This window comes from Microtus oregoni, unplaced genomic scaffold, assembly GCF_018167655.1.
Source record: "Microtus oregoni isolate MIOR12 unplaced genomic scaffold, Mior012 000052F_ref0000163, whole genome shotgun sequence".
Classification (NCBI taxonomy): Eukaryota; Metazoa; Chordata; class Mammalia; order Rodentia; family Cricetidae; genus Microtus; species Microtus oregoni.
In genome coordinates, this window is record NW_024543828.1 from 11,209,063 (window position 1) to 11,232,133 (window position 23,071).

Genomic DNA, 23,071 nt, shown 5'->3' on the forward strand with positions numbered 1-23,071 from the left:
AGGAAGGTCTGAGTAATTTATAAGCAGTAAAAAGAATGGCTTCAGTGAAAAGGTAGAATAGATGTCTAAGAGAGGAACAAGATCTGAATGAGCCAGGCTCTAAAAGAAGTGAGAAGGGAGCAGAAAGGATCCCAATAGTGGTAAAGTTGCCTTCCAATCATAGTTTACGTGTTATTGCCTTTGTGAGGCCTTCCCAGGTGTGTCAAGTTGAAGCAGTCTTTTCCTCCACTATATTTAATACATACCCTTGTAATCTCCAGGCTTTCTAACAAGTAGAATTTGTACTAGTTAATATTTTACATACATTTTCATTCCCTCCTCTTATCTCAGCAATGCATTGACTCCTAAATTATTTGAAAACAGAATTTCAAAGTCATGTTGTATTTATTTCTCTCAAGGTACTTACTAAATACAGAAAAACAACAACAACAACAACAACAAAATCCTGCAGTAAGAAAGATCAAAGCGCAGTGACTGATTCTTTTTCTAAAGCATTTACTTTTAAATGTGCTTTCATGGATGAATACATGCCATGCATAAACATGCCACAGCATACATGTGGAGGTCAGAGAACAACTTGCAGGAGTTGGTTCTCTTGTCCATCATGTGGGTTCCTATGCTCAAACTTAAATTTTCAGGCTTGGCTGGCAGCAAGCATTCCTACCTGCTGAGCCACTTCACTAAGACCCCACAAGCTGGCATTCATATGTGTTACCCCGAGTATTGCAGTGACAAATAATGACATTTGCACTGGCACTTTGCTACCAAATATATTCAGTTTCATATTCATCTGAGTCTTGAACTTGAAGCATATCTGAATATATCTGCAATATATCTGGAAAGTTGTCAAGGTCATGTCTTTCTTCCATAAGTGGATTAAGCCACTCACCTCAGGAAAGACCACCTATTCTGATTCGAGTGTATGGTACAGAAACCCAGATGGCTCCATTCACAAAGAGGGGAAGCAACTAATTATGCTAATTTAAGTCAGTAAAAATCCTGAGGAATTTAGGTTTGATGTGCAGTTTTATAATGTGTAAAGTTGCAATGATCTTAACCTTTTCTCTTGAGTGTGAATCAGCCTGTAGATGAATTCTAGAACTGGATGGAGCGGGGAGGTCCTTGGTCTTACCACATAGCAGGGAACCCTGATTGCTCTTTGGACTGGAGAGGGAGGGGGAGGGGGAATGGGGGGAGGAGGGGGGAATGGGAGAAGGGGAGGAGGTGAAAATTTGTAATAATAATAATAAAAGAAAAATATAAAAAACAATTACAGATGGCAATCTACTTGAAAAATATCTCCTATAAAAATTAAAGTAATAATCCTCTAGGTAGAAAAAAAAGAAAATGATTACATATCCAGTGACGGCATCACTGATGTGCAGCATTTATGGGACTATACTGAGTCCCAGCATTATTAGAGACTTTCCTGTCATTCTGTCACCAATCAGAACACATTGGACACTTCCCTCATATCTGCTCTATAGTATTTTCTGTTGTGATGCACCCGGAGCTTTAAAGATGTGTTTCTAAGTAAATAGTAATTACAGTACCATAATACAATTAAAATACAATCCAATATTACTTTCCTTCCAAATAAAAGATCTTCTTTCAAAACATATTAGGGTTTCACCTTCTTTTTTTTTCTTTTCTTTTTTTTTTAATTTATTTATTTATTAAGGATTTCTGCCTCGTCCCCACAACCGCTTCCCATTTCCCTCCCCCTCCCCCGATCAAGTCCCCCTCCCTCATCTGCTCGAAGAGCAATCAGGGTTCCCTGACCTGTGGGAAGCCCAAGGACTGCCCACCTCTATCCAGGTCTAGTAAGGTGTGCATCCAAACTGCCTAGGCTCCCACAAAGCCAGTACGTGCAGTAGGATCAAAAACCCACTGCAATTGTTCTTGAATTCTGAGTATTCCTCATTGTCCGCTATGTTCAGCTAGTCCGGATTTATCCCATGCTTTTTCAGACCTAGGCCAGCTGGCCTTGGTGAGATCCCAATAGAACATCCCCATTGTCTTAGTGTGTGAGTGCACCCCTCGTGGTCCTGAGTTCCTTGCTAGTGCTCCGTTTCCTTCTGCTCCTGATTTGGACCTTGAGATTTCTGTCACGTGCTCCCATGTGGGTCTCTGTCTCTGTCTCCTTTCATCGCCTGATGAAGGTTAATATTCATGAGGATGCCTATGTGTTTGTCTTTGGATTCACCTTCTTATTTAGCTTCTCTAGGATACAAATTATAGGCTCAATGTCCTTTATTTATGGCTAGAAACCAATTATGAGTGGATACATCCCATGTTCATCTTTTTGGGTCTGAGTTACCTCACTCAGGATATGTTTTCTATTTCCATCCATTTGCATGCAAAATTTAAAAAAACATATAGTCATCCGCCTGGATATGGGAAGTAGACAAGATTGCCAGACAAAAACTGGGAACTTGGGGGTGGGGAGGGATGGGGGTAAGGGGAACTGGGGTGAGAAAAGTGAGAAGGAAAGGATGGAGGGAGCTTGGAGGAATGGGATGGTTGGGATAAAGGAAGGGTGGATATGGGAGCAGGGAAGTATATATCCTAATTAAGGAAGCCATCTTAGGGTTGGCAAAAGACTTGACTCTAGAGGGGCTCACAGGTGTCCAGGGATATGTCCTCAGCTAGTACCTTGGGCAACTGAGGAGAGGGAACCTGAAATGACCCTATCCTATAGCCATACTGATAAATATCTTGCATATCACCATAGAACCTTCATCTGGCGATGGATGGAGATAGAGAGAGAGACCCACATTGGAGCACCAGACTGAGCTCCCAAGGTCCAAATGAGGATCAGAAGGAGGGAGAACATGAGCAAGGAAGTCAGGACCACGAGGGATGCACCCACCCACTGTGATAATGGGGCTGATCTATTGGGAGCTCACCAAGGCCAGCTGGACTGTGACTGAAAAAGCATGGGATAAAACCGGACTCTCTGAACATGGCGGACAATGAAGGCTGATGAGAAGCCAAGGACAATGGCACTGGGTTTCGATCCTACTGCATGAACTGGCTCTGTGGGAGCCTAGCCTGTTTGGATGTTCACCTTCCTGGACTTGGATGGAGGGGGGAGGACCTTGGACTTCCCACAGGGCAGGGAATTCAGACTGCTCTTCAGACTGGAGAGGGAGGGGGAATGGAGTGGGGGAGGGGGAGAGGAGTGGGGAGAGGGAGAGAGGAGTGGGGGAGGGGGAGAGGAGTGAGAGGAGGGGGAGGGAAATGGGAGGCGGGGAAGAAGCGGAAATTTTTTCAATAAAAAATAAATAAATAAATAAATAAATAAATAAATAAATAAAATAATCTGAAAAACACACATTAGGGAATACTTTTCCTTGGCATTAAAGAGCATGATGTGCACTGAACTATGTTCTCCGAAACTGATGTATTAAAGTCTTAGCCACCAACGTTCTATTTGTAGATGGGCCCTTGGAGACATAATTAGGTTTACATGTGGTTGTGAATGTGGGAACCCCTGAGATTAGCACCACAAACCCAAAAGGAGGGCCCCCAAAGAACAGCCCTCATTCCTTCCCCTCCCCTCCCCTCCCCTCCCCTCTCCTCCCCTCCCCTCCCCTCCCCTAATCTTCCTTCTTAATCTCTCTGACTTGGAGAGAAGCTTGCTATTTTCAAGCCAGGAAGAAAGCAATAGACACAACTATGTTGGCACCCTCAAACCCATGTGCCTGCAGACCCATGTAAAAGTATGTTTCTGTTTCCCAGGTTATCCTGTTTATAGCATTTGTTGTGGCAGCCCAAACTAAGAAAAAAAAAACTTCAACAAATATGAAGGTAAAATCTTAAGCAACCTCCACCTTGATCAGTGAAGTACAGTGAGAAGCTAACTGGCTAAGACATAATGGGACACTCACCTACACACACACACACACACACACACACACACACACACACACTGTCTTTAAGAGACTGAATAAACTTTCCCACAACCACTGCACAGCAGCTGCCCCCACTCCATATTGACTGTCACTAATGATGCTGCAGTGACAAGAAGATACAGGGAAAAATAATCACCGAAGGCAGCAACAAGGCGAATAACAAAATGCCATGTGTAAATTGTCACTACCGTATGATGTGCGAGGCAAGATGCTTAACTATGATGATCATTGACAGAAACTGCTTAGGAAACAAGGATCAAAATGGAGCATGTAACAGTATAATTGCCATCTCTTTGTGCTGGAGTTAAAACATAGAGGAGAATGTAGATACAAAAGTAAGGGAATACTGCAGCTACAGAGAGCATAGCAGACATTCGGCTCCTTCCTGCTCTTCATTATAGTGCAAAATATTTTCCAAGGCAAAACCTAAGAACATAATTATATATAGAGATGATAATATGAGATACTCACCCAGGAAATAACAATGCTGTCAGCAAAAAAAATGCATCTTCCAGTTTATACCTTTAAATGTTTAGGAAATAAAAAGCAGAATAGTTACTGAAATGCCTTGATTGAAACCGTTTTACAAATACTGTAATGTAGCCAGGTGGTGGTGGCGCACACCTATAATCCCAGCACTGAGGAGGCAGAGGCAGGTGGATCTCTGTGAGTTCAAGGCCAGCCTGGTCTACAGAGTGAGTTCCAGGACAGCTGAGGGCTGTTACACAGAGCAAATCAGATCTCAAACAATTGAAATTAAATTTAAAAAAATACTGAAGTGTAATCAGTACATTACAACTGTACTATAGGGTAATAGTACAAAATTAAAATTGAGTATGTTGGCTAAAATTCCTTGTAATTTTTTTCTGATCTTTTTCTTTAAGGCCTTTTAATTTCTACATTTAACACACCAACTTTCTGGAATAATAACCGTGGTAACGCTTAATCTTGCACATCTTGGCAGACACATATCCAGCAGGGATTTCCAGTATGAGCTACAGCAGAAGAGCATAGTTCTTTAAGGCACTTTGATCATCAGGGGTAAGAAAACCCAGGCCAGCCAGAACTAAAGGCAAGAAACAAAATGGGGGCTGCCTGAGAACAGCCTCCAGCTTTCTGGGACTTTAAATATTATGCCACTAATGCATTATGTAAAAAAAAAAGACAAGGAAATGTTCTAAGAGAAGTACTTAAATCATATTGAAAACAAACAATATTCAGTTATCTACTTCCCTGACCATTTAAGTGAAAAGATTTGATTTCCAGTTAAAGGTATGTGGAAGTTTTATAGTTGAATTAGTCTTTAATTTCACTAGGTCAAAGTCACACAGTTTCCCCTTCCCTATTCCAATAATCATTCCAAGACTAGCAAGTTATTTTCCCCTTAAAAATTTCTTTTCTCAGCTGGGTGGTGGTGGCACATGCCTTTAATCCCAGCACTCAGGAGGCAGAAGCAGGTGTACCTCTGTGAGTTCAAGGTCACCCTGGGCTACAGAGTGAGTTCCAGGACAGCCAGAGATACACAGAGAAACCCTGTCTCAAAAAGCAAACAAAAAATTTCTTTTCTCTGTATTTTGTCAAAGTGAGGAATAAAAAATTCAAAGGAAGACAGTTTTGAGAGGGGGAAGTGTGTTCACATTGGACTTTTAAAAATGCCGTTGACCTTCGAAACATCTAATAAGCCATTTTCTGCACACCTTTGTTCATAAAATTATTGCTTTGGCCATTGACAAGTGACAAGCTCCATTCTGAGCTCACAAACTAAGACAGCACATGCTCTTAAGTCATTTTTAGACTGCCTTCTAACAATGCAGTTCAAGAACTGGGCATGGTAGCACATACCTGGAGTCCCAGAATTTGTGAAGTGAGGGCAAGGGGATCAGGAGAACAAGTCCTTGGCTACATACAGAGATCTAGACCGTTCAGTGCTACAGGAGATCGTGTCTCAAAAATTAAAAAAAGAGAAGCCTGGGGATTGTAGCTTAGTTAGTAGTGCACTTGCCTCGAAGACTAAGCCCTGGGTTTGATTTCCAGAGCTTCACAAAATGGTTGCGGTGACATGTGTCTATTTGTAGTACCCATCACTTGGGAAGAAGAGGAAAGAGGATGACAAGTTCAATTTCATCCTCAGCTACATGAAACCAACTAAGTAAATGCAAGGTTAAAAATAAGAATTAGAATACTATTTCAATCGGACACTTAAAGATCTGTTCTTGTAGGCTGAGGCCATAGCTCAGTCTGCAAAGTGTTTACTTTGCAAGTACAAAGACCCAAGTTCGATACCAAGAACCAGTGCTAAAATATTTGGACATGAGCTGGAGAGATGATTCAGCAGTGAAGAGCACTGGCTGTCCTTCCAAAGGACCCAGGTTCAATTCCCAGCACCCATTTGACAGCTCACACCTGTCGGTAACTCCATTTCCAGGGCTTCTGCCACCCTCCCGTATATATACACTCAGGCAGAACGCCAATGAACATAAAATAAATATAAATTATCAAAAGGGCCAGGTAGTGGTGGCATGCACCTTTAATCCCAGCAGTGGGGAAGAAGAGGCAGGAGGATTTCTGTGAGTTTGAGGCCAGCCTGATCTACAGAGCAAGTTCCAGGACAAGGTTACTCCGAGAAACCCTGTCTCCAAAACAAATTGGACATTGTAGAGCATTTTGAATTCCAGCTCCAGGGAGGTAGACAGATGGCTCTCTCGGGTTGATTTTGGCTGGCCAGCCTACTTTAGTTGGCAAGTTCCAGGCCAGTGAGAAAACTTGTCTCAAAAAGAGAAAAAAATAAACAGAAAAATCAAAACCCTGCTCTGAAGCTTGCCATACTATTTCAAAATGGTAGCCTTTGTTTCAGGTGTCCCCAGTCCACTGAAAATATTCTACTCATACCAATTTTCAACAATGCATCTCTCTACCTTATAAGGTAAGAAATATATGGTGTTTTAATTTTTTATTTTGTTTTGCTTTTTGTTTAAGACAGGGTCTCACTATGGATTCTGGGTGTCCTAGAACTCACTTTGTAGATCAGGCTAGCCTAAAATTCACAGAGATCCACCTGTCTCTGCCTCCCAAGTGCTGGGATTAAAGGCGTGTGCTACTTTGCCTGACTGTGCTGAAGCTTTTAGGCAAATTATTTAGAACTTATGAGGGAACATTCTCATACTCACATCCGGTATTTGAAAAGACATAAATATAAGTACTAAAACCCATGAATTTTCTTAAAATTGAAGGTACACTTTTCAAAATTATTTTGTACTTATAAATCAAAGTCTAACACATGTCAACACTTCACCTCAAATGTTTAGGCTATACCTGAATGTACTCACATAAAGAAAAAAAATGTCATTATGAAAACTCATGTTCCTTGGCGGAGAAGGACCAACAGCAACATTCCATGTTCTGGGAGCTTAAATTCATTCCCATGAATTATTCTCCATCCAAACTGCCTCTGGTCATATACCTGAAAGTAAGAAATTCTGTAATAAACATGTTAGTTAATATGACAAGTTACATAAAAGGGAATTTTCCACTCAAGACAAGCTAACTGGAAAGCAATAGCTATGGATTGCTTTGGCAGGTTTCTGGGTGCCCTGTGAGCCTGCTACATGAATAAATCCGTCACTTAAGTTATGTTTTGCATTAGTGTAGTGTGTTAATTATATAGAGCACACAGTTTGCTGTGTTTTCATAAAGAAAGCAAAGTTATTTAACCTAAGGAACTCAACAGATTCATAGAAATTTAAAATTCGTCAATATGCAAACTTTTACAAGAACCAAGATAGTAAATATGGTATAACATAAATTATACTACCCTGCAACATTGGTAATTCTATCTCATCTTTTAAGTCAATTAAGAGTTTCTTAAAATGATGTTTTAAGTCATCAGAAACACCTATCAAATATAACCAGAGTTATTGCCCAACAACTCTTTAAATCAACTTGTACTTTTAAACAAACCCATACAACGCTATACTTTCTGACTGTATGATCCAGTGGTTCTCTGTCTGTGGGTTGTGATCTTTTCAGAGTCAAAGAGCTGTTTCACAGGGACCATTGGAAAACACAGAGATCTACAATACGATTCATAACAGTAGCAAAGTTACAACTATGAGGTAGCAATGAAAATAACTTTATAGTTGGGGGTCACCACAACAGGAGGAATTGTGTTAAACGGTCACAGCAGAAATATGTATAGTCAAGGTACTACACTCTATGTAGGAATTCAGTAGCTGACAACTATGCAGAATATATATCATGTTGAATCAAAATGTGCAGTTCTACTTACAGGAAGGTTTGCATGATTGTATTTGGCGATATCTTTACAGATACTCTTTAAAACGAGGATAACCGCCAGTCCACACAAGGAAAGTACCACAAAAAAAGGAGTTTATGAGTCTAGAAAATTTTGGAAAAAAAGTTAGAGTTGGCCTGGTGGTTCAGCAGATTAATGTACCTGCTACCAAGACTGAACCTGGATTTGACCCGGGGACCCATATGGTTGAATAAGGAAACTGACTCCTTAAAGTTGTCCTCTGCATATCTCTCTCTCTCTTCTCTCTCTCTCTCTCTCTCTCTCTCTCTCTCTCTCTCTCTCTCACACACACACACACACACAATATGAATAAATAAAAGTAAATGCTTGTGGTGGTTTGAATGAGAACAGCCCTTGAGGGCACATATATTTGGATGCTTAGTACTTAGTTGGTGGATGGATTAGGAGGTGTGACCTTATTAGAGGAGGTATGCCACTGGGGGTGGGTTTTGAAGTTTTAAAAGCCCATGCCAGCTCCAGTTTCTCCCTATCTGCCTCCGTCTTGCTGATAAGATCTAAGCTGTCCACTACTGAGTGATCCAGTACCATGCCTGTCTGTCCACCGTGATGGTCATGGACTAACCTCTGAAACTGTAAAGCAAGTCTGAAGTAATAAGGGTGGCGGGGTTGCGTTCCCAGAACCCCGGCCGCCTGCCCGGCTAGCTTATGCCCCAAAATAATTACACAGACACTGTATTCTTTTAAGCACTGCTTGGCCCTTTAGCTCTAGCACTTACAGGCTAATTCTCACATCCCGATCAACCCATCTCTAATAATCTGTGAGAACCGGTCTTACCGGGAAGATTCTAGCCTAGTCCATCCTGGGTCGGAGCTTCATGCCCGGAGCGGGGCATGGCGTCTCTCTCAGGCGTCTGCTCCCGAGAGAGCTGTGGAGTCTCTGAGCTCACTTCCTCTTCCTCCCAGCGTTCTGTTCTGTTTACTCCTCCCACCTATCCTCTAACCAATAAAATGGGCCAGGGCAGTTCCTTTATTAGCCAATGGCCTTCTTCCATCATTTCCCCTTTTTCGGTATAAACAAAAAAAAAAAAGCTTTAACTTTAACATAGCAAAATTACATATAACAAAACAGTTATCAAGTAAAAGTTACAATAATCTTTATCATAACTAAGGAAAACTATAACTATAACTAACTATTCTTAACTCCATCAAAAACTCCAGAAAGATATAATATTACCTAAGTAAACAAAAACTAAGAAACTTCAAACTCTAGAAATGACAAAGACATCTCGCTGCCTGGACAGTCACCCAAAGTTCTTTTGTACCGTTGGGGCATCCATCTTCAGCCTTCAGGCCCATGGTATCCAGCAGACATTTCCATAAAGCAGGAAAATTCAAAGTCAGTTCAGTCACTATCTGTTGTGTCCTGCAGAATGTCTCGCAGACTCTTTCATGAATCAGGAACCCCGAAAGATCATCTCACCTTAGGCAAGTTCAGTAGTCCTCTCTCTGCGGGTTCTCTGTGTCCAGTTTATGCAGTAGCCCAGGCAAGAGCAGTTTCTTGCCCAAATGCTATCAAACTCCATCAGGTGCCTCTTCGATGCCCATCTTCCTCTTGAAGTACATTGGTGCTGCCAGGAGCAGAGTGTCTCATTGTCATTTGAAAAGTCCTCAGTTATTAAAACATTTAAAATGCCATATTCTATAATCTTTGAAAGACATGAAGAATGTCTATCTAAAATATATCTCTATATATCTAGAAAATCTAACTAACATGACTACAAGCTTTACTATTATCGATGATTATCCATTAACAACCTATATTTCTTAATTATACAGTACATATTTAAATGAACTACACAATCACAATGCCTTAATCAAAATCAGAAACACTTATACATATAACAAAATTGACCTTAAATCTCTATCAATAAAGCAAAATCTATACTAATGCAAATTATTCATACCTATATCATATCCCCCTTTAAATATAAAAGAACATTTATAAACCATATTTGGGAACATGGGCGCAGTTTTTTCTCTCCAAACTGCTTCCTGCTGAATGGGGGCGTCGTTAATTAGGTCTTTCATGGTATAACCTGTGTGCTAGTTTCATCTCAGTTGGTAGTTGAGTGAAGCAATTTTTTGAAGGCGTGCACAGGAACCATTCAGGAGGACGTGGTCCATCATACCAAATCGGAATAGAAGAAATGAACAGCGTCTCATCCTCTGTGAAAACAAAATAAGAAACTCCTTTCCAAAGTATCATATCCTTAGATACAAATTTAAAATATCTATGTTGGATTAGTTCAGCAGTATTTATAAATAAATATCTTTTAGCAGCTGTTGCTCCTTCCTCAGCATTCAAACGATTTAAAGAGAGCATAATAGCATACAGTATCAAGATTCTCTGTGTATTTTCCATCTTTGTTCGTTTTATTTTAACCTCTATTTTGTTTATTTTTACTTTTAACTTTTTGCTTTTTGAGATAAGTTTTCTGTATCTTTGACCTGAAGTAACTCTGTAGACCAGGCTGTCTTTGAACTCTCAGAGATTTGCCTGTCTCTGCCTCCCAGGCATTCGGGATTAAAGGTGTACACTACTACACCTTGAACTCACAGAGATCTGTTTGTCTCTGCCTTCTAGGCACTGGGATTAAAGGCGTGTGTTACTACACACAACAACTCTCTTCCTTTTTTTTGTTTTTTACTTTAAGAACTTCAACTTTTAGTCTGCATATATTTTTAACACACTTTAAACCATTCAGAAATTTTCTTTGTCTTTGAATCTCTCTTTACTGTATATCTCTCTTTTTCTGACCACACGAGCCTTTAAATTACTGAGCAATATGGGTAGGATTAAAGGCGTGGCTTTGCCAGCTAGATCCAGTCCATTCCTTAGCTTTCCAGCCTCATGGCTGATATACAGGCTGTAGCCATGTTTACTGCAACAACTGTATGGCATTTCAAGGTCCCTGCCAGCAAGTGAGCTACAACAGACAACACTCACGTCCTCTCTTGGTAGCCGGCCCTCCTGCCTCAAACAGTCAGAGTTTGCCCTGGCAGGATGGCCCAGAAAGCCAGCATTTTTAAACGGCGCAGCTTTTTTCCTGCTACGGCTGAAAACCGAAAAGCATGCGTTCAGCTTTTCGTCAACACCCTTTAAGTATTTCGTGGCAGGACCTCTTAATGAGCTGCAGGCTTTGCAGCTAAAGCTGAGTCAGGAAGCCTCTCTTAGATGAGGTGCTTGCTTGCCTCTGGCAAGCAGAGCAGACCGGAGAACACAGCGAGTCTAGTTGCCATCAAACTAATCGTAGCACTTTACTCCATTTATGCTCTATTCAAAAGCTCTGTCTCCCGCAGGAGCCAGACAGAGATCGCAATGGCGGCACAGCCCCAGGAAGTCGCGCTTTAAAATGACACAGCGTTTTTTCTGCTACTGTTGCCGAATCAGGAAATCTCTCTACAGCACGCCACCAACAAACAGCAAAAATCTGTGTTAAACTCTCTCTCCCTTATTTTTAAGCCTTCTCAGGTTTTTTAAGTGGGTTTAGTCCATCACGTGGGGCGCCAACTGAAGTAATAAGGGTGGCGGGGTTGCGTTCCCAGAACCCCGGCCGCCTGCCCGGCTAGCTTATGCCCCAAAATAATTACACAGACACTGTATTCTTTTAAGCACTGCTTGGCCCTTTAGCTCTAGCACTTACAGGCTAATTCTCACATCCCGATCAACCCATCTCTAATAATCTGTGAGAACCGGTCTTACCGGGAAGATTCTAGCCTAGTCCATCCTGGGTCGGAGCTTCATGCCCGGAGCGGGGCATGGCGTCTCTCTCAGGCGTCTGCTCCCGAGAGAGCTGTGGAGTCTCTGAGCTCACTTCCTCTTCCTCCCAGCGTTCTGTTCTGTTTACTCCTCCCACCTATCCTCTAACCAATAAAATGGGCCAGGGCAGTTCCTTTATTAGCCAATGGCCTTCTTCCATCACAAGTCCCCAATTAAATGCTTTTTTTAAATAAGTTGCTTTGGTCATGGTGTATCTTCACAGCAATAGAAGAGCAACTTAAGAAAAATGCAATAAAAAAGTTCAAAGAAAAATGTTAAATTTCTTTATTAATTTTGATTTATTTGTTTTGTGGTTTTTTGAGAAGCTGAATTTTAAACTTATTTCACATACATATAATGCAGTTTTAGCATGTTCCCCCATTACATTATACTGCTTCCCTTCTGCTCTCACTGGTCACCCACCTCTTCCTACCTAGTTTCTCTTCTGCTCTTGTTTATTCATTCATTCATTCATTTGTGAATTTCATTATGGTTGCTTATAGGATCCTGGTTAAAGAATAAGGAGACTTGGGAGTATGGTCTCCATACCATTGGCTACACACTGAAGAAAATGTCTCTCCCTCCCCAGCAACCAGGGAAGGGCAGGGTTTCATGTGCTACCCTTACTCTCCTATGGATCCTGTGTGTGTCTTGGGGAGGGGGAGTCTGCTCATGAGCCCTTCCCTGCCTGTGACAGGATGTTGGCAGGCCCAGTCTTGTGAGGGACTTCTGACAGTAATCACAATTGATTTCAAATTGCTTAATTGAATATTAAATAGAAAATATGTGAGCTATAAAAGAAAGACATCCAAAATTATTACTCAATCTATCCATTTTCTAAGGTTAAATTTAGACCATAGACTAAATGCATCCAGGACAGACATATTTGTACACTCCTGTGGTTCTAACATTTAGGAGGCTGAGACAGAGAATCATAAGTTTGAGGCCAGCCTGGGCATGTTGGTGAAGTGCTAGATGTATAAGCATGAGTTACCACACTTCACTTCAGAATTTTTTTTTAAAAAAAGTCAGACTATTAAGATACCTCAGTGAGCAAAGACACGTGCTGAGAAGCCTTAAGACCCAAATTAGATCCCCATAACCCACATACAGAAACAAAGAACTGAATCTCACAAATTGTCCACTGATATCCACATGCATGCATGATAAATGGTTTGTTTTTGTTTAAGAATTTTAAATGACATGTTTTGATCAAGTCTCCCCCATTCACTGCCTTCCAGCTTCCCCCTATATCTCCTGAGCCCAGCACCTTCCCTTCCCAGCTTCATGTGTTCCTTTTCTGTAATCCCACTGAGTCCATTTGATGCTGCCTGTCTGCGTACCGACTAGAGCATGGGTAGCCTCTCAGGTACATCTCTAAAGCAAACTGACTGTGCCTCCCCCAGCAGCCGCCAAGTACCAACAGCTCCTAAACAAGAGGGAGAACTTCGTGAGTCTCTCCCTCATCCCTGCTGGGATTTGGGCTGGCTCCATCTCTTGCAACAATTGTGGCAGAAATAATGAATAATTAAAAATCTATGCCAAAGATAAAATCAATATCACAAACTTAATTTTGGATCATGGCATTGTGGGATAAAGTCCAGGAGTCACAGGCTTACTGACCTCTTAGTCAATAGACTAAGACTTTAATATTTGTGAGAGTCAGAGCAAAATCTCCAAGGACTCCTTATCTATTAACTATTACTGTTTATAAGACTAAACCTCTTTCTTTTAAATCCTAAAATCAAAACCAATTGCTTTTGCAATCTCAGCCAAATCTACACAATTAAAAACTTACTGGTTAATGAAAAGTCTGGAACTATTTTCCTGAGACACCAAAAGGAGTAACAGTAAAATACATATGGCTCACAACAATTATTGTATATTTTAAAACCAGAAAATAAAGTAACATGTACATGAATAGGTATTCCAGTTGTCCAAGTGCACATGCACTGAAATGTCACACTGTCCCTGTAATAAATACAATTACTATGTGTAGATTTAAAATAAAATATATAAGCCAGGAGCAGTGGTGCAGGCCTATCATTCCAGTATGCAGGAGGGTTGAAACTTTCAAGACCAGCTTACCCTACAGGATGAGACACTATCTCAGGATAATAAGATAAGCATGGATATGCATACTTGTAACCCCAGCATCCGGGGGTAGAAGCAAGATTACAAGTTCAAGGACCGCCTAGTCTAAGAGATGCTGTCTTTGAAAAAATAGGAAATCTCTGTGTCTGTCTCTATCTCTGTGTGTTACTTTCTCTGTTTCTCTGTCCACGTCTCTCTATATCTGTGCCTCAGTCTCTCTCTGTGTATCTCTGTCTCTTTCCCTGTGTGTGTTTAAAAATGAAAAATAACAAATAAATCTTTTTCCAAGGGAATTTCTGGGTATGATCAACATAGGGTGCTTTCTAAATGAAAGATTTCTCTAGAAATTTCCTGTATGGTAGAGGAAAGGGAAGAACATGAATAAAGATAAGACCATATTCATTTTCTCTCTCCCTCTGTTCCTTCCTCCTGTGACAGGTAGTATCTTGCTTTGTACCTCAGGCTGACCTCAAAACTATGACCCAACTGCGTCCATGCTAGGATCTAAGTGTGTGCAACCACACTCGGGTAAGACGCTAGTCTCATTTTAAAGGCAGTGGGGACATAAGAAAAATGAACTCCTCACAAATATTCTAGCACAGCGTGACCCCTTTCCTGACTTCCAGTTTGCTTTTACAGCTTTCTCCTGGCCTCGGCTGTTTTACTCTAGGAAATGGGAATGATGGAACAAATTCTAAATATGTACCTTCATTTCTTCTCTGCATGACCTCCTAAGCTGTTAGCTTTTCCTCCTCACATTGCCAGCTCTTCCTAGCAACCCCAATCAATGTGTACTCAGTGTGTCCATCCTTCAGTACCTAAAACTAAAACTGCCCCTTCCTGGCCAGATTTTTTTTCAGGAGTCTTCAAAAGGGTCAGACTACATAATTGAAAATCAAGATCTTTTACTTGGAAGATACTATAATGGAGGATTCATTTAAGCAGAAACCTTTCTGCTTCATTAACCACTTGGAAATGGTAGTAGCACTCGGGTTAACAGGAACTAAAAGAAAATCCTGTCGAATAAACAGACTCTCACTGCCAGATATTATTTCCATACAATCCTTCGGTTTGTAGAACCTGCCAATTTGAAATCTGTTAGTCCGTCATGTTTGAACTGACCCGAAAACTTCTTCTCTACTGGTTAGATTTCATTGTGCCAAAAGTGCCAGGAAGGCTTCTAGCAGAGAAAAGTCTCAAACATACCCGTAGCCAACTCTGCATGCTCCACTATTGACATGCCAGGCAAGATGTGCCCATGACTAAGACAGTGGCATGAAAGTTATTAGAGAAACCAGTTGTTTGGGGATTAGATTTGAAGCCTGTTCTACAGGAAGGAATTTAAGCCTGGTACTAAACAGCTGGTCAAAAGCTCATAATGGCCACGGAGGGCTGCGATTTAAATGTCATGCTGTTAAACAAGCCTTCTAAATATTTCTGTTTATACCCATAGATTAGCGCTGCTCTTAGACATGACCATAAAAGATTCTGTCTCCGGTGGACAGCAATTGATAGACTCATTGCTAGTCAAAATGCTGAGAATAAGCATCTATTGAGTGGTCAGCCATAAATGGGATATTTATATCATCCCTTGCCTGCAAGAGAGCACCACCGAAGAGAAATGGAAAAAATATAAGAGCCAAAAGAGAGGGATGAATATAACATAGCCATTGTACCAAAAATCTCACTGTTCCAGGTCAAGTTAACAAGATCAGTCAGTCGACATTCCAACAATCATCACGAATTGTACTCAGGAGGTTATTAGCACAACAAAGAGAGTACAGAAGAACAATTGGGACTTGTCAGGGTGGCTCTGGTAGAAAAAGGGGAAGTTGGGAATGTGCATGATCACATCCTCTCTCTCTCTCTCTCTCTCTCTCTCTCTCTCTCTCTCTGTCTCAAGTTTTCATGACATTCCTACCTTCCTCTACCCAGTTACTTACATTTTCTTATTCTTGGGTTTGCTCAGACCATCTGAGTCCACAGACAAACAGACCCTCGCATTTTGTTTGCTGTTTCACTCCGTCCTGCCTAGTTCTTACAAGTTGTCTTGTCTATCCTCCTGCTTCTGTCCTCCACGTTCTGGGATTACTAGTGCGTGTCACTATGGCCAACTCTGGCTTTCATCCATTACATAAAGCCTACTTCCTCAATTATGTTCTGCCAACCACCTCCCATGTCGTCTATGTGAAGACACAGAATCTATGGCATCACAGCTTCCTTTCTCTTCAGCATAAGCATTAATTAGTATATGTAAAATATATTTCTTTTCACCAGATATGTTAGGAGGTAGAAGAAGTGAATGAGAGGGAAACTATCCCAAAGGAAATGCCACTCAGTATCATCCCAGTGACAAAATACCTTAACTTAAAAATAAATATATTACCCCTGGAGGGAAACAGGCAGGAGGAACCAAAGTTTAAAACAATCCTGGGCTATACAGCAACTTCAAGGCAAACCTGGGATACATGAAACTGTCTCAAAACAATAATAGAAAAAGGATATTTATAGTAGGAGGATCCAACTAAGTAGTAAAGAACTTGCCTTGCATATACAAGATCCCAGGCTCAATCCCCTGTGCCCACCCTCACCTCAAAGATCTGAAAAAAATTCATCATTTATGCTTGCTATCCTGCAGCTACTTTGTCTTTATTTTACAAAGCGCTTACCCAGTCCACTGAATGTTGATTTCAGTTGCGGACTCCAAATCATAATCCCATTCAGAAGACCACTTGGTCATTTTGCTTTCCTAAAATGAAAACATAAAATCAAATGACTAAACTTTATCTGACCATTTGTGATTTATTACTCAGAAGCATATAGAAGCCTATTCTGCATGGGCCTTTGCTCCATCCTTCCAGTTTCATGGAATCATAATAGCTACTATTATATCTTAAGCTTCCTTTCACTCAGTAATGTTGAATTCATTACAAAAAAGAGGAGGCAAAAGCAGGTGGATCTCTGTGAGTTCAATGCCAGCATGGTATGCAGAGCGAGTTCCAGGGCACACAGAAATACTCTGTCTCAGAAGAAAAAGGAAAAGGTCAAGGAAAGACCTAGAAAGAAAATTGTTGCTTTCCAAAAAGACAACATCTTTCTACTATTATTTTTTGTGTCGTCTCAAACCCATCAGACACTCCCTTTACCCTTTTATCCTGACATATTTCCATTTCCATTGGAACTTCTTATAATGCTTGCAAAAGTACATAAAATTTTACGTAATGAGTCCCTGTAATATTTGGAAAATTTAAGCCCCACAACCAAAAGGCTCTTCAGGATAAGGATAGATGGTAGTGATCTGTGCTGGCATTAGAAAGAAGGAAATGCATTGACAAGTGACATGTCCAAGACAGAACGGACTTTAAAAAGGTGGGAAGTACATATGGCAAAATTATGCTCTCCTGCCCAGCAGGTACTTGCTGCATGAGCAGGCCAAATGAGTTTGATTCCCAGAGCCAAGGGACAGGAAACGGAGAGCATAGACCCCACAAAGCAGTCCCCTAACCTAAATACACACACACACACACACACACACACACACACACCCCAGGAACACATAATAATCATCTTTTAATTTTTCAAATCTCATTCCCTGCCCCCAGAAAGTTATATACCTATATGGCAGATGCAAATATTGTTCTGGAAGGATAAATTAGAAAAAAAGAAAGGTTATGCTTTCAGAAAGACAAATCAGAGATACGAGAACAAAGGTAGATACAGAATTTCCTTATACTTTCCAATAGACAGCACCTGCAAATATTACAACTGTTATCAATATTAAAGTTAAAATAAAAGACAACTTCTCTTACTATAACTCAACAACTTTGCTTCTTACAAGTTCATGTTATCCCCAGCTACATAGTTGAGTTCAAGGCAGCCGCTCTACATGAGATCCCATCTCAAACACAAAAAACAAAAACAAAATCTGGAGGAAAAAAAAAATCAGCTAAGTGTTTAAACATCTTTTTGTACTAAACACTGCCATCTGCTGGAAATAATAGGTCATAATGTGAATTAGTCATCCCGAAAATAAATATTTAAAAAAATCTAAAGCGCTTGAGAACAATGACAAATATAAAAAGATAACGAAGTAAGAGAGAACCTTATTCTTAACTGCTTAAAATTAATGAATTATTCTTGGTTTTTCTATCCCAAAGTATCAAAATCTTTTTGTAAACTAGCAATTCTCATAAAATAATATATGACAAATCGGTTTTTAATGTTGGTAACAGTGACACAGCAACGAGGGGGGAAACAAAGACTTCTTTATCCATAATATAGTACCCCGTGATGTGTCATCGTCAATAGAAATTATGCAGAGACTCAATTTTGTCGGAAATTCGATCGCTGGCCCAGTGGTTCTCAACAGGAGGAGCAGCACCCCCTACAGGGCATAATGAAAACATGCGTCTGCTACCGGCATTCAGAAGCCAGGTGTCCTGCAGGGCACAGGGAGAAGACACAAAAGAAAACCCAGGAGAATTGTGCTGTGCCTCACACCTTTCAAAAGTCACGTACGTGAAAAACGGCTTGTGATTGCCTACCCTCTGAGTTCAACATTGCTTCATAAAGTATTTTATATGATTTTAATATGTAATAAATATTCCCGCTCAAGAAGGTCTTATTAAATTAGGAGAAAGTTGTACCGTACTTGTCGTGGCATGTTACCAAAATTGACTGACATTTCAAGAAGTCATAGCATCATTTGAAAAATAGCAGTATTTGGGCCAACAATTTGCAATATTCTCGTCTTCCCATTATCACACTTACAATGACTATACACATAGATGCAAGCATATAAAATGGATAAAATACACAAAGGGTATATTATTTTTTAAAGTTACTACTATCTCCCCTTTATGTTATCGTTAGGATGTTACACTGGTATTTGTTAAAAATTACATACACAGACAGATTTTTTCCTATTAGTCACAACACAGAATAGTAAAAGGAGAGTTCCCAAACATTTGTTATTAAAGGGCCATCACTCTGAGAGACTTGAAACTCCCTGGTCCAGTGTGTCTCCCTCATTTTATTAGAAGGAAACTGGTGTCCCAAGCAAGGAGAAAATGAATGTCCTCAGAGTCCAACATTAGTTGGGCAAGCCAGACCCCAAAACTTGCAATTCATAATTCGCATAAGCATGCTATCTGAAAATCCAAACTGCTCTTTCCGATGAAGCAATGCCATGAGGCTAAAAGTATAGCTCGGTGTTACAAATTGTGCCCCGAGTTCCACATTCCACACTCCACAAGCAAACAAAGCATGCAGTGCATAAATGTAGGCGGTCTCAGGCTAGCTCACAAGCAGAGCTTATTTAACTAGAATCCACACCAGAAACGTTTATCATTACCATGAAGCATAAAGATCTTTGTTTGGGAGTATGAAAACAATAGGGCTCGCATTGGCTCATGGAGGTGGAAAAAAACAGCGAGAGGCCTGTATAGGTCTGCACACACACACACACACACACACACACATATATATATAGCACACACACACACACATATATATGCCTTCTGCATATATGTTATAGCTATTAGCTTGGCGTTTCCTGTCCTAACAGTGGGAGTGGGGTTGTCTCTGACTCTTTTGTCTCCTCTTAGGACTCTTTTCCTGCTATTAGGTCCGGCCTCAGTATGACAGCTTTGCCTTGTCTTATTGGATCTTGTTGTGTCCTATCTGGCTGTTTTCTCTGGGAGGCAGGCCTGCTCCTTTCTGAAGAAGAAACAAAGGGGGAGCGGATCTGGCAGAGGGGGCCTGGAAGGAGTAAAATGAAAGGAAACTGTGGCCAGGATATATTGGGTGAGAGAAGAACCTATTTCCACGAAAAATTTTAAAAAGAAAGCAGGGCCAGGCAGTGGTGGCACATGCCTTTAATCCCAGCACTTGGGAGGCAGAGGCAGGCGGATGTCAGTGAGTTTACAGCCAGCCTGGTCTACAGAGAGAGTTCCAGGTCAGCGAGAACTGTTACACAGAGAAACCCTGTCTCAAAAAAAAAAAAAAAGAAAGAAAGAAAAAAAAAAGAAAAAGAAAAACAGTAAGGGTTATTTTTGCTTGGTTGGGTTTTTAGTTGTTTGGGAAGTCACTGCATGCATACGACATATTTTGAACAAATTCGTCCTCCACTATCCAAACTTAATTTACTTTCCCACACTAAATGGACCTAGTGGGTTAAATGAGAGTACATGAAGTATAATATTTGCTTTTGTTTTTAAATAGGCTCTCACTATGTAGCTCAGGCTAGCTTCCTGCTCATTATTGTTCTGCCTCAGGCTTTTCAATGCTATAAAACGATTTATTATGCATTAGGAATACATGGATTTTAGACCAGTGTTCAATAGTTCATAATAAACTCAATATTTCTAAGTCATAAGAGTAAAAATGAAGGCAATGAGTTCATAATCAGAATTAAAATATTTGTGATAAAAGCAAAGCAGTATTCACTCAAATGCTAATATATTTGATTCGATCTTCCCTTTTGAATAAATGTATTATAAACTGGTTTTGTATTACTTGAGAACATGTATCATTCTCTGAAGACATTAAAATACATTCACAAAGATTCTTAAATAAAAGGCAAAATAAGACCTAGGCATGATGGCTCATAGTGGTAACTCAAACACCTAGGAGGTTAAAGCAGGAATCAACATAAGTCTGAGGCCAGACTGTGCTGCAGAATGAGTTCCAGGTCAGCCTATCCTACAAAGCGAAATTCTCTCTCACTACTTTTCCAAAACACGGGCAAACAAAACTCGAAAAACTAAAGATTATCATGCCACATCTGAACTTCTCTGTGGCCAATATTTGCCTGATCGGGGGCTCAAACTCACAAAGTCACTCACAGTTCATAAACCCGTAAGTCTAGACAGCAGTTTGTAGGTGGCTGGCTGCCTTAGGGTGGCAGGGGAAACAGTCCCAGGTGCAGAGGTTGTAACTCAGGTGGTTAGGAGCATGTAGTTTCTACATGGCACTGACCTCCATTAAGTGGTTCAATGTGTGTACAGAATTTGGTTTTCCATTTATGCCCCTGTGCCATCCTCATGTCAAGATTCTACCTGTGCCCCCATCCCATCTCCTGAATGTCTGTACACCAGAGGCATATGTAAGACTTCCATGGTTCAAAGCAGGATGCCGCACTGTAGTTCACCCAGTTACAGAGTCTAGAGTCAATCCATGTCACAGGGTGTGATGAAATTTCCTATACTAGGAGAAGCAGGAAAAAATACGTGGAAGCCAAAGAGACAGGGCCCATGTGGAGGTCCGCACCTCCACCAAGGGAACAGCCACTAGTCACATGCGACACCTCAAGTTTGACTCATGCTCACAGAAATAATCCTAAAGTAGTAACTTCAAAGTAGGTTTGATAAACTTCATATAGGGATAAAACTATATTTCTGTACCCCAAAATATTAAACAAAAATAAGGAAAATGATATAAAAGCAAGCAGTTTACAAAAAATGGGAACATCAGAGGGAATATTCATTAGGAAGCTTCATATGTGTGTGTGTACATATATGTATATAAACATACCAACGCCATAAAATTATCTGCTCTTTTACCTATTCTGAAAAGAAGAATTAAATGACATGAGATGTGAACAAGACATGGTGGTGCGCAGCTATAATCAGAGCACTTAAGAGGTAAGGGCAAGAGGATCTGAAATTCAAGGACAGATGGGATACGGCAGACATTGGAGTGAAAAGGGGAAAGCAGGAAGAGGAGGAGGAAGAAGAGAGGTAGAAGGGGAGGACAGAGGCGGGGAGTGAGAGAGACAGACAGCCTGACTAATTCAAGTAAGAACCATGGCCTTATGCATGCTCTAATCTCATTCCTACGACTTTGGAGTGATGAACGCTTCAGCTTTAAGATAAATACATACTATTTATGTGTCTAGTCTATAAAAAGCAAGATGAGAGCATGGAATACTTGCCTCAAATTTCACAGAATATGTGTAGACCATGATAAAATTATTTGTATCTTCTTCAGTAATTTCTAAAGGGGGTTCATTGCAAGTTAGGTGATTTTCATCTGTATGTTTATAGCTAATAAGGAAGAAAGGGGGAAACTTTCCATTACATTCCTTATTTAGAACACTTTTTAAACTCACTATCCACTGGCCTCCTCCTCTTGACTTGGAATATTGGAGTTACACTAATGAATATGATACTCACCTATAGTTCTTCATGATTTAAAATACATTTGTCCCTAAATGTACCCAACAAATGGGACTCTATATACTACCTAAAACTATACTTAAGAATATTCCTGGCTGAGGAGTTCCATCCAGAGGGAACCTTCATCTGGCGATGGATGGAGATAGAGACAGAAACCCACATTGGAGAACTGGACTGAGCTCCCAAGGTCCAAAAGAGGAGCAGAAAGAGGGAGAACATGAGCAAGGAAGTCAGCACCCACCCACTAAGACGCTGGGGCTGATCTAATGGGATCTCACCAAGGCCAGCTGGACTGGGACTGAAAAAGCATGGGATAAAACTGGACTCTCTGAATATGGTGGACAATGAGGACTGATGAAAAGCCAAGGACAATAGCACTGGGTTTTGATCCTACTGCATGTACTGGCTTTGTGGGAGCCTAGTCTGTTTGGATGCTCATCTTCCTAGACCTGGATGGAGCGGGGAGGACCTTGGACTTCCCACAGGGCAGGGAACCCTGACTGCTCTTTGGACTGGTGAGGGAGGGGGAGGGAAAGTGGGGGTATGGGGGAGGGAAATGGGAGGTGGGAAGGAGGTGGAAAATTTTAATAATAATAATGTAAAAAAAGAACACTCCTGCTGAGCATGGTGGCATACACCTTTAATATCAGCACTCGGGAGGCAGAGGCAGGTGGTATCTCTGTGAGTTTCAGGCCAGCATGGTCTATAAAGCAAGTTCCAGGACAGGCTCCAAAGCTACGTAGAGAAACCCTGACTCAAACACTCCCCCCAAAAAAAGCTACTTTCAGGG

General features: G+C 40.8%; 1 pseudogene; it reads right to left on the bottom strand.

The window, feature by feature from the left end:
• Window positions 1-22,292, bottom strand: part of LOC121437488 — a 51,159-nt pseudogene extending 28,867 nt beyond the window's left edge.
• Window positions 22,293-23,071: the final 779 nt, after the last annotated feature.